The following is a 13,321-nucleotide window of genomic DNA, read 5'->3' on the forward strand; positions in this document are numbered from 1 at the left end:
ATTATTACTGAACCAGTGGAATAAGGAGATTGGGTCCACGATTGTACCACACATGTTGACATATATGATAACATCCCCCAAATTAAGGAGATTGCGCTAGAGGGAGGAGAGGTGGTCTTCATTGAAGGGTGATCATGATAGATCAGAGCACGGGATTGAGGCATATGGGTGCAGCTGTGGTAAAAAGGAAAGGTGATGATTTTGAGGTAGTACAAAGTGCAGAGTTACCACAAAATATTTCAGTGCAGGTGACAGAGTTAGTGCATCCGAACAATATAAAGGTCAGGTAGTGATGATATATTCAGATTTGGCCGACGTGACATTCACATTACATTCAGGACTTTTAGAGTGGAAAGGAGGGGTTTTCAGTGTACAGATAGCACTCCAGTACAGCATGCTGCATTATTAGAAAGATTGATCGAGGTACTGCCATACCCAACGGCGGCTGCAATGAGGAAATGCGCAGCCCATACTAATGGCCTAGACTTGATTTCCCATGATGACGAAGCAGCAGACACAGAAGCAAAAAGGGCAGCATTTCTTTTACTAATTCTAGAAATCACACATATTACACATAAAGTGGAGCGCAACATGTTGATGAGAGAGAACTAAAATGCATTACCATTGACACAGTTAATTGAGCTGCACGGAAGAACACTACCAGGTGAACAGAACTTGTGGGTAAAGAGAGGATGTTCATTGTCCCCCACTGACCTGGTGTGGTGACGAGACAGTATGGGTAATCCGGTAATGCCTGTCAAGTTACTTACAGTAGCATTAGAACAATTGCACTACTGAGAACACACTACAAGGGAATGTCTTTCAGCAACCCTTTTGGAAGAATGGTTAATTCCTAATTTGCATGAACACATTGTGAACGTCTTTATAAATTGCTCAGCATGCCTAAAATATACTGCTGGACATACTTTGAGACTGGGAAGAGGAGCAATACCCCACCCTACAAGTCCATTGCGGTATTTGCATATAGACCATGTCGATATGCTCCAAAGTTGCAATGGATATCTATACATGATCGTGGTCAAATGTCCCTCTTCAATAGGATAGAAGCCGGACCATGTACCCATGCAGACACCAAGTCGACTGCTAAGTTTCTTGTACAGGAGGTGTTTCCCCGATGGAGAGTATGCAAAGTGCTACGATCAGATAAAAGACCAGACTTTGCAAATTAACTATTTTCTGAAATCACATCCCTGCTTGACATTAAGCACACATTTCGGCCTGCCTATCATCCCCAGGCCAACAGCATTATGGAACGTCTCAAAAGTCTTTTGAGTGAATGCACTGCAAAATTGCGAGACGATTTAAATAAAAGTTGGTTGCACTGCCTTCCCCTGGCTCTCTGGGCTTTACGCAATCAGCCAGGCTCATATACCACCTCATGCCTCACGAAATTGTGATGGGCAGAGGTATGCACATCACCATTGCTCCTCCTACACATGCTCAATTGTATGCAGAGAGTTCTGTGACTGTGTTGGGAAATTAGATGCATGATTATCTAACTGCCAAGACTAAATGTTTGAAATTCATTTCTTGACAGATATAAGTGTGGCAGGGTGACCACGAAGCAACCAATGACATCAGAGAGGCAATTTTAGATGTAAATGCTATAATATCACTCCTGCAACTCTTCCCTGTGGATTTAGTTTATGTGCAGAACTTTGTCCACAAGTGGCATACACCACAATTTGATGGCCCATACTCTGAACACTATGCAACCCCTTCCTCTGTAAAAGTGCAAGGAAAAAGGTTGTGGGTGCATACAGTTGATGTAAAAATATTTAGAGGTACAGACCCCCTGTCTGATGAAAAGAGACCAGAAGAAGAGGTGATGAGACCCCAGATGAGGGCGAGAATGAGAGCTGACCAGCAACATGACACATGATGTCACACCACAGAACTATGTACTTTTGCAGGAAAATGGATACTATTTCCCTACTGCCCCAACATGTGCCTAGAAAAGGACTTTCAAAGAAAATAGTCTCTATGAGTATAATTATTCCTGCTTCCTGCTTTTGATTTGTTCTTTTTGGTTTGCACATACAATAGCAAGTAGATCTTTTAGCAATTAATGCATCAATACAACTGTTAACATGAGTGGAGAAATAAGAAGAGTTAAGAGTATTGACCAATGAAGAACACTTCTTTAGACATCATTTTGTAAGTTACAATGAAAAGATTAATAATATGTGGTGCAAACACACGACAAAGGTGGGGAGAGAGAAATTAGATGAGAACTGCTTTGTGCGCGCTCTCGTTCCATACGCTCTGAGCACCTCCAAAGTGTTTGTGGCCAAGGAGATAGCAGTAAGGACAACACACTGCCTAACTTGTCTTGCCTTGTGCAAAACGAGAGAACAATTTCCGGGCAGATAGGCCTATATAACATGGTTTACAAAAGCAAACTCACCTTATGAAGATAACTTTATTAGACAAATGAAAGTGAAAGGAACACAATAAATAGTCATGAAACATATATTATCAGGGCCACACAGAGTTGACATAATAATGATCAAACATCCACTGTTGAAGAGCACATATTCACAAGGGAAAGAGATAACCCTATGTTGGGACAGGCCACAGTTGCACATAATAGGGGAAGTGTATACTCATGAAAGATGGGTAGAGGTAATTATGGGATGTAGAGTAGAAGCTCTGATAGGGCATGGGAGGGAAAAAACTGATTTGCTGATTTGGAGAGAGGACAAAAGAGGGCCAAAGGACATAATAAAGATGGTAAATGCTTCCTTGGGAAGGATGTGGTCACATTATGGATTTGCCAGGTATGAAACTAGACACAGCTGTACTGATGGACCACAATTGAGCCTGTGGTGCAAAGGCTTATATGCAGCTCCTACCAGATTGGGGTGGTATATGCTCACTGGAAGTCTTGCATGCACCGGCACTGGTAGGCCCCCAGAGAAATGTGGTGCAGATAGGTGAATACCTCTTGACGAATAATAAACAAATGAATAAATGATCCTTAACGTTACAGCTGTAAGGAAGGCATGGTATCAAACAGTAAGACCAACACAAGTGATCACAGTTAGTTCAAAGGTGTTTATAGAACTTCAAATGGGTTTGAAAAAACACCTGTCTAATCCTACATCTAAAGTTGGGAGCAAGTAGCTTGCTGGTACCTCTTACCTCTTACCATCAAATAATAAAAAGGCAGTACCAGTGGTGTCTTGTCAAAATTAAAGGGCCTATACTAATAAACCCATGGGCAATCCTTACTTTTAAATACAAATGTTTGTTTGTTTGTTTGTTTGTTTGTTTGTTTATTCATTTGTTATGCGCACCAGACCTGTAGTAAGGGGGCGCAGCAGTATGAAGATACAAAGCTTACATACTTACAAATATACATTGAATACACAAAAATATACACAAACGTTACATAAGTACAGAGTATACAGAATGTACAGATATATACAGAGATAATGTGGCCTTTGTGGTTACAAAACTGAACATGAGCAGTGTGCAGAAATGCACCATGCTTAGTCAGGGTCTCTGTGTATTACTAAGGCATGCAGGTGAACAGGGACAACAGGCATGATCTATCAGGTCAGAGGCTAAGGGTCTGTGGCAATGATGTGTTTTATCAGCTTTTTTCTGAAGTGTAGGTAGGGTTGGTCAGCTCTCAAATCTTAAGGCAGAGAGTTCCAGCATTTAGAGGCCTTTACAAGGAAAGCTATTGCCACCAATAGTGGTAAGCTTGTGTTTAGGTATGGTCAGACAATTAGCATTGCCGGCTCTGGTTAGTCTGTGGACGGTTGTTCTCTGAAACCTAGCTGTAAGATAGCTAGGGGCAGCCTTATTGAGGGCTTTGTGGGTCAATGACAGTGTCTTCAATTGTATGTTGTTGGTCGTGGATAACCATTTATGATGGCGTCTGATAGGGGAAATGTGGGTTCTTTTGTTTATGCCTAAGGCTGCTATTAAAGCGTTATTTTGTAGGGTTTGGAGTTTATGGTTAGTCTTTTTATTAGCACCACTGTAAAGAGCATTGCAGTAATCAATTCTGGAGAGTATAAGAGCTCTAGCCAGGATCAGGCAGCTGTCGTCAGAGAGGAAGGGTTTGCCAGCTCTGAGTAGCTTGCACGTGTAGGCTGTGGTGGTTGTCAGGGACTTGATCTGTTTATCAAATGACAATGTGGAGTCAAAGTAGAAGCCAAGGGTTTTTACCTCCTTGGACACTTTGATAGAGTTCCCATCAATGTTAAATGAGGAAACTTTCTGACCTAATTCTTTGATGTTAGCCTACGAACCCAAAATGATCAACTCTGTCTTATCATCGTTTAAGCATAGGTCATGAGTGGCCATCCATGCTTGGATGATAAGGTATACTTTGTTCACCAGCCCCATGTCCTTGTTGTGATCCCCGGAAAGCGGGAAGAGAATCTGGGTATCATCTGCGTAATTAGTGTAGGTAACACCCAGAAGGTCCAGATCATGAAACAAGGGTTTGGTGAAGATATTGTATAGAGTTGGAGAGACGCAAGGGCCTTGAGGGACACCGCACAGGATGGGGGTGGGGTCTGCTGCTGCCGAGGGAGAGAAGACTCTCATAGTTCTCTCGATCAAGAAAGATTTAATCCAGTTAATAGCTTCCTGGGAGAAGTGAGCAGCAGAATCAAGGTGTCTGCAGAGGACTTGATGGTCGACCAGATCAAATGCGGCTGAGAGATCAAGAAGGAGCAGAAGTACCGACTGCCCTTTCTCTCTCCTCATCTATTTGGGTCTTTAAGTCAATTAAGGCTGTTTCTGTTTTGTGTAGCTGGCGGAAGCCGGATTGTCTGTTACCAAGGAGTTTGTACTTTTCAAGGTGTTTTTGAATTTGGTTGTAGGCAGCTTTATCCAGTATTTTGAGTAAAAAAGGGACCGTGGTAATAGGGGGTAGTTGGTCGGGATGAGAGGATCTAGGGTCTGTTTCTTCAGGAGAGGGAGCACCCAGGACTGTTTAAGGTTGGCAGGGATAGTGCCTGTGGCAAAGGAGGCGTTAATCAGTTTGGTAATACATGGGGATACATCTCTGGTAGCATCTTTAATTAACTATGCTGGGCAGATGTCACCTTTGCAATTGGAAGGCTTTAGTGACAAGATACTTTTTTCTACCTCCAGTGTAGACATATTGGAAAAATTGAAGAGGTTATTGTGAGCCGGTGGTGAAACATTAGGTACAGGCGTGTTGGGCGAATGCTGTAGGTTCAACACTTCTTTTTTCTGCTGAATTTTATTTTGGAGCGTAATAATTTTATTGGACAGTGCATGTTGGATGTCTGTACACCAGGATTTATTTTTAGTACAGATGTCAGGTGTAGCTATTGGGGACTCAAGTTCTTTCAGTATGGAAAAGAGTTCTTTCATACTAGAATTGGAGTGAGCAATACGTTCATTATAGGAGTTACGTTTTGCCAAACAGATTTCCTTCTTATAATGAGAGGAAAGTGAGGTTAGTTTAGTTTTGTTCTCACTAGTGGGGCAGGGTCTCCAATTGGTTTCCCTTTTTCTTTTTAGGGTGCAAAGATCTTTGAGTTGTGGCGTGAACCATTTGTTTAAATGGGCCTTTGGTTTGCTAGATCTAAGTTTGAACGGGGCAATTCTCTCCAGTGTGGTGAGCATAATATTGTTAAATTCTTGGACTAAGATACTGGGATCAAGATTTTCGGATAATGAGTTAAGAATGGGAAGGATAGCAGAGATAATTTTCTCTACCGTAATACTTTTTTTATTTCTAATTAAGCATGGTGGTGCTACCTGTTGAGCCGTTGGGGCGGATCTAGTAGTAAATAAGTGGAAGGACACCAATGAGTGGTCTGTCCAGGAGAGCGGCAGGATAGACAAGATAGTAGCAGTACAGTTGTAGTCCGCTATCCAGTCCAATATTCTCCCTTTTTGGTGGGTAGGTATATTAACTTTTTGGGATAGACCTAAAGACTTAATTGTATTGGATATGCCTGTGGCATATTTGTCCGTTTGGTCCATAAAGCCTAGGTTGAAATCCCCTAGTAAGAGTATTTGCGAGGAAAGTTTGAGGTTGTTAGTGAGTATATTGTGGAGTTCCTCCTCAAAGGTACCAAGTTAACCAGGCGGTATATATATTAAATGAATGGTGAGTGTTTGTGAGTTGTTTATCTGGCAATTTGACAGAGAGAGCTTCACAAGATTGAGACAGATGGGCAGGGGCTAGTCGTAGGCATAGAGATGTTTTAGAGATGATGGCAATGCCACCTCCTCGGGCACTATCGCGGTCTTGTCTAGCTATGGTATGGCCTTCAGGGATAGCTAACATGAGTGAGGGTCCTGCTGCACTGTGAAGCCAAGTTTCTGTGATCGCCAGGAAATCCAAATTACTTTCTATGATTAGGTCAGCAATATCAGGAGCGTGGCGACGAGCGATCTTGCATTGATGAGTGCTCCTATGAGAGCAGGTGTCTCGGTAGCAGCATTAACATGGGGTAGATATGTCAGGATTATTAACGCATGACTTTTGCTTATGATTATTATTCTGAGGGACATTAGTAACCGGGGTGGGTAGTGGCTGAGATTTCTTAGCATGACAAATAGTGTGGGAAATAATGTTATACAAAAGAAAAGTGTTCAAGAAATTATGTCAGGATATCCAAGCTATTGGCCTCCCTTCCCTATGTTTTCAGCACTGGACAAGGCAGCACACTCAAGTTCAGCACACTCCATGGCTTCTCTAGCTGGAGAATGCAGTTTCAAGACTTCAACATCAGGACCTTGTGTGCCAAAGTCTCTCTGTCATTCAAAGTCTCTTATTTCAGAGAGCCTGATGCAACACGATAAAACCGTACAGTTCCTTTCTTCTCAGGATTTTCAATTATACAACTTCTAGAGTGATTTACTGTTCACCCAGAGTTCACCTCTGCCGGGCTCAGACCCACTTTAACATAAAACCTTCAAATGGCCCCCCTCGGCCGGGCTCAGCTTCTATAATTGACAGTTCTTTCTATTCATTACCAATGCTTGCTTTCTTTAAATCACATAATTCACAGTTGTTTTGTATCAGGGAATACTTTTCTATACTTTCCATTCATGTGGCATTCAGTCATTATTACTTTCCTTTGGTTCGGTATTCAAAACGACAGTTCATTCTTAGCAAAACAATGTGTCTGCAAATTTCCAGTTCACTCTCCGGCTGAGAATTTGAACCCTGATCACGCGCTTCTTATTCAATATAATGTTAGCTGCTTTTCTGGCCCTTCCATGGCCTTCTCAATTTCCATACAGTTCGGTATTCAAAAACTGCTCCGTTCATTAACCTTCACATTATTGTAATCATCAAACATCTGTCTTTTACATTTTGACTGGCAATACCATAGCCTCTTGGTCACTCGCGAGCGCTCCGTCCTTCCTTCTTAACGCGGCTTGCACCACAGCGTCCCAGAGTCATTCAGCCTCACTTGACTCACTGGGTACTTTATTTATTTATTTATCTATTTATTTATTTATTGTGCATTTGTAAGGGGTTTATACATCAAGTAAATTGTGTTTCAAAGCGCCCACGGGGCAATGGGGAGGCAAATTGATATGATATGATATGATATGATATGGCATTTGTAACGCGCCTATACACAAGTGTTTCAAGGCGCAACATGGGAATGAAAGACAAATATAACAATAATAAGAGAGAGAGAGAGAGAGGCAGTCCTACTGGGCCTTGTGAGCATTCAGAATGTGCAAGTGCAGAGAGAGAGAGAGAAGGGATGAGGGAGGGGAGTAAGTGGTGCGAGTAACACAGAGGGAAGTGCTAGGGAGTAAGCTGCAAGCAGCTGTTGAGTGACTGGCAGAGACCCCTTGATGAGAGTGTTCGACTGCCAATAAAAAATGCAATCCTGTAATAGCACAGGCCGGTGGGCAAGTGCTGAGAGAGGGCGGAGGCTGAAGATGATTGGGGTGGGAGGCCAGGACCCAGGTGGACACATAAGGGCCCTGGTCACCAATTTCAGCAACTGTGGGTTTAGCAAAGGAAGGAGGGCGCGAATGAGGAGGTGAAATGGAAAGTCTTGAGGAGCTTCCGGAATTTGAGTAGATCTGGCTCAAGACAAACAGGAAGGGGGAGGTTGTTCCATAGGAGGGAGCCAACCAAGGAAAGAGAACAGCCATGAGCTTGCTTGTTAGTGAAGCGCTTGACACACACAGATTTGGTGACGGAGGAACGTATACATCTGGAGAGAGAGTATTTAGTGAGAGCCAGTTGAAGACAGAGTGGTCCCCGGCCCCAGACAATATTATGGATGAGGAAGGGGGATTTGAATTTGATCCTTGCAGCAACTGGGAGCCAGTGGAGAGATTTCAGGGCTGGAGAGATGCAGTCCCTGGGTGTGAGGCAAAGGATAAGTCTTGCAGCCCTAGTCTGGATTAGCTGGAGGGGTCGTACAGAGGAAGAAGGTACATTAAGGAAGAGGCTATTGCAGTAGTCTATCCTAGAGAGAACCAGAGATCTAGAGACATTGAGCTTCTGGTGGAAAGTGAGGAAAGGAAGGATTCCTTTGGGGAGGTGGAGTTGAAAGTGGGCCTTCTTGGCAAACATGGATGTGAGGGAGGAAGGAAAGATAGGAGTCAAAGATTACTCTTCGTGTCTTTGCTGTCTTCGTGCACCCTTCTCTGCTTCGGTCAGTCCTTCATGGCTGCCTCTGTTCCCAGCTCCGCAGGCCCCTCCTCAAGGGTCTCTGACACCTTGAGCTACCGGAGAGGGAGTCCTCTTGCTCCAGGAGGTCAGCAGCCTGGCCCTGCCACCGGAGACCTTCCGACAATGGCAGCTTCCACTAAAATGACTCTGCAGCAAATCGGCGCTTTGGACACGCATCTCCCTGCCTTCACCTCTGGCTTCTCCATCTGTAAGCATTTCACAGGCAATCACAATCCCCCCATTAGCCTCACCAGAGTCGACCATTTATACCACCCCTTTGGCTTCAGGTGCAGGCCATTCATATTAATTTCACAACGCTCTTGGAACTCAGCATTCCTCTTCCTCATCCCTGTACCAGAGTGGTGTTTGTGTATGTCTGAGTTAATGAAGGATGAATGTAAGTTCCTATGTGCTCTCTTCCTCATCTCAGTACCATAGTGGCATGCATTGGGAGATGGTTTTTTAACACAATAGGGAAGTGATTGGAAATATCCCATAAAAGCTTGGGGGAAATTTGATTCCTGATGAAAGGGAAATGTGGGATACCGTTCTTCACCCAGAGAGGGTACTTCATTCCCACTCCCCAAGTCTCCTCCTCCCAGGTGATCCTCCCTCACATATCCATCCCCATGGTCAGGATCCAAAAGGGACGTCCTTTCCCTGTCCACCTGGGGAGTGGATATTTTGGGGGGAAAAGTGAGGATGCCCTCAGATTCCTCACAGTATTTGATATTTAAGTATGAGGGCCAGACACCCTGTGTTAGAGCGTTTCCCTTTAGTTTTGTTAGGCAGTAAAATCCTCATCAGAGTAGGGATAGCAAGGCATATAATATCATTTATACTTTAATAAAATTACATGTTTAGAACAATCATCAAAAAGGTGTCTACCTAGCACTGACTGGCCTCTGTGTCCTGCAAATTATACTTAGACAATGTAAAAAAGCAGGGAAGAAAATAGTGGTGAAACATATGCTAATGATAGTGCAGGGTAGAGATTATGTGACACATGTTCACACTCAAACAGACGAATGACCCTGCATGCATGTCATAGAAAGGACCCCAGATACAAGATTTGAACCCCCTTTAAATCCCCACATTTATACACAGCGTTGGGTGGACTGTGAAGGAGATGGCTAATGCTGTTTTTGACATGTGGTCCCGAAGAGAAGGTAGAACAGAGAGGTAGCTTGAAGGGGGTCTCTGAGGTGTGGATCCTGAAAGTAGACCTGATAAGAGGACAGCAAAAAGGTATGTGTTCAATACATTGACCAGAGGGAGCAGTGTGATGATGCAGATAAAACCAACACAAAGTTTAGTCCCGTCCTAGATGTTCGCAGGGATGAACCAAGGTACAACCCAACTGCCATAAAGAGTAGAATAGGTTGCGCCACACAAGTAGGGTGAGAAGTACAGTGCACTCAGAAGTTTAGGGAAAGGTTGCAGAATACAAAGCTAGGGCTACACAAGTAGCATAAAGATGGACGTATTTAGGTATAGGTTGCAGAATACATGGGCAGGGAATAATGTATGGCGGCATGCAATGCACAAGACCCGAAAAACACTAACGTGCAGAAATTGAACCAGAGTACTGCCAATTTTAGACAGAACTTTGAAAGGCCTTTATTCTGAAATACTGGATCCTGACATCAAAACTGCTTTGCATGCAATCCCAAGCCCTGCGATGTTCAGACAGACACTCAGGCGTCAAGGTCAGTAAGGAAAGGGGCCCCAACAGGGAATCAAAACCACACTAGAAAGCATTCTCCAGAAGCACTCTGCATGTAACTATAAAGTTAATTATTTCTATTGTGAGTGAGAAAGTACAGATAGCCTTGACTTCTAGGTGCAAATAGCTACCGTGCTAAACAGCCTCCTAATTAATAAACACCAGCGCAGCACAAATGGGTCAGGATAGCAGGGAAACTCAATAAATAGATGAAACTTAGTTATGAACAGTGCTCCTCTACCACCTGATCGGAACAGTGGTTGAGCATTCCAGGCTCAACTAGATAGCACACCTGCTACTCCCTTGGTACATCCAGACAGCGGGATGACACGCCAAGGCCATGAACAACTTGGCAGATAAGGTCTCAGGCTTGGGAACGAGAAGAGAGTAACTTCTTAAAATTGGATTATAGCAGCCCGTTCATCTCTCCTTTCTCACCACACATCTTGACATCATATTAAAGTGACCAAGGCCAGGTGAGAAAACTAGCAACCAATTAGAACCTTGTCCGCTCGATTGGCTACCGTAGTATAGAGCCAACCAATTAAATGATGGTATGAAATATAGCATTGTTTAGTAGAGCGAACTTAGGAGGAGTCATCATTTAAAGAATATCCAATAGTAGTAGCCTTTGTCTATACAACATATAGGTGTTATATTTTACTAACCAATAGGATGAGTCAATACAAGTTTTATCTTATCTCTAACCATGATGTGTTTTTCATTTAAAAGCATCTGTTTTGTATTATAACGATTGGGAATGCTTTTATGTGTTTTTCCGGCCATTCATGTTTGCATAAAGCTGGGTGTTCTCGTGCACTTGAAGTTACTCAATTTTCTTGAGTTTGTCTTGTTGTTGATTATCGTTTATCAATTGGAACCACCTTAACAAGTGGCATATTCTGAGCAAACTTCCACACTATTGTTTTTTTGTCTGTCTGCACCACTGCAGAAGGGGAGCAGACTTATGCAGATCAGTCTTCGTCCTACCACCTATTCGAGCACAGTTGGGACAGCAGTATCAGTTGCACCCTGCGCAGCAAGAGCATCAGCCTTACGCGCAAGCCCCACAGGCAGCCCATCAACCTGTCACCTATCCAAACTCTGGGGCTGCCGGGCAGGTAACCTCTCTGCCACCCAGCACCACAATGAAACCCATCAGCTTACCTCGAAGTTGCCTACTTAGCTCATCAGCCTGTCTCGAGTCCCATCCAGCTGTGGCTCCATACCAAGGGGGGAATTAGGGGTGCCTGAAAGATGTATGCAACCAAGCACAGGCTGTTCCTGGCACACATTGAGGGTGATCTCAAGCCCAACTGGAAGACCATTACATCTACCCGTGTTCCCATAAATAGCCTCACAGTCTGCCATTTCTATGTCAAAGGCATATTTTAGCACACTATCGCCCTGGTGACTGGCATCACCCAACTGCTCTTCCTCCAAATCTTCTTAAAGGTGTTGATCGCCATGATGAGACTGATGTGGCACCAGATTGCCTTCCTCAGTGTACCCAGTGGCCCTAAATCGTACAAAGGAAACATGAATGCCATACTGGTCTTCATCAACATGGTTGGGGCCCTGGACTGCACACATGCAGCCCTTCCACCACCCAAGGCAAGGAAGTGAGTCTTCAGAAACAGACACATGCAGCAGTTCTTTAATGTGGAGATGGTCTGTGACACTGCCCTGCTTGTCAAAGATATGTGTGCAGATTACCTGGCGTCACCCATGTCTCCATGGTCCTCGCTCAGAGCAACCTGTCAAGCATCATGGGGCATACATCATTGCCAGGCATGGCTGCTGGGGATATACATGAAAGTACAGAACCTCAGAAATGTGTAATCTGGAAGACAATGCTATGGCAATAGGATACTTCTTGAACCATGATTTGACCATTTTCAACACTTGCCACCATATGTGGCAAAACTCATGTGGCCTCATGTCATGTGTGAGTAGGGCAGCCAGTCCTGGTTCCAATCCTCCCATTCTGAGTCTTGTAGTACCCCTTGTCCATTCCAAAGTAGTGTCATGTCTAAGAATTCAAAGGAATACACAGGACTGTGTGTCACACAAAGGCATGGCATAGGGAGACGTGAGAGCTTTGCATTGGGACATCTTTACCAACTTCCAATCATTTAGTCTAGAAATGCTGTTCTAGCACATACAGCTCTTCTCTGGCCATCACCATACCCCAAACTGCCAGTATGAAAGTTCTCCTGGTCTTCAGGTAAATTCCTTTTTTCCTGTTCCTGGCACATGATGCATGACCACAACCACTGAAGGGCATATCCCCTACCATTACAGTCTCTCAGGTATATGAATGACTATCACAATCCACCTTTCCCTTTCATAGCTGTCTCTGGATACCCACTTCACTATTATGGGTAGTATAGCTCAGTGGAACGTGCAAAAACGATGCAGAACAACACAGGTTCAAATCCTGGGTCCGTGCTTAGAAACCTCTTCGGTATTAAGCATGTTATAAAAAACTCTCATAATTATATAAAGGTTTCCAGTTAACCGTAAGCACACAAAGCTACAATGCTGCCTATATTGAGACTGGCAATTCCATCAAGCAGGCATTCTGTTTCCTAAACTACTGCTTATGTTGTCTTCAAAAGACTGGTAGAATATTTATGTAGTGACCAGACACAGTCTGGCCTAATCATGGCAATGTTTGCATGTTGCACAACATCACCATCCAAAACAACGTCCCTAGGCCCGATGAGGCCAATGATGAAGAGCACTTAGAAGATGGCGGCAATGCATATGGCAAGTAGGAGCCATGGTTTGGGCAGCATGAGAACAAATTTGATAGGTTTGTGCTACAAGAAGAAATCATCAACCATTTCTTCTGATAATTGCAATATAGAACATGTGCCTCCCGGTCACCCTCCCTTCAGTGACAATGAATGAAATGA

This window comes from Ambystoma mexicanum, chromosome 4p, assembly GCF_040938575.1.
Source record: "Ambystoma mexicanum isolate Mex_15411 chromosome 4p, UKY_AmexF1_1, whole genome shotgun sequence".
Taxonomy (NCBI): domain Eukaryota; kingdom Metazoa; phylum Chordata; class Amphibia; order Caudata; family Ambystomatidae; genus Ambystoma; species Ambystoma mexicanum.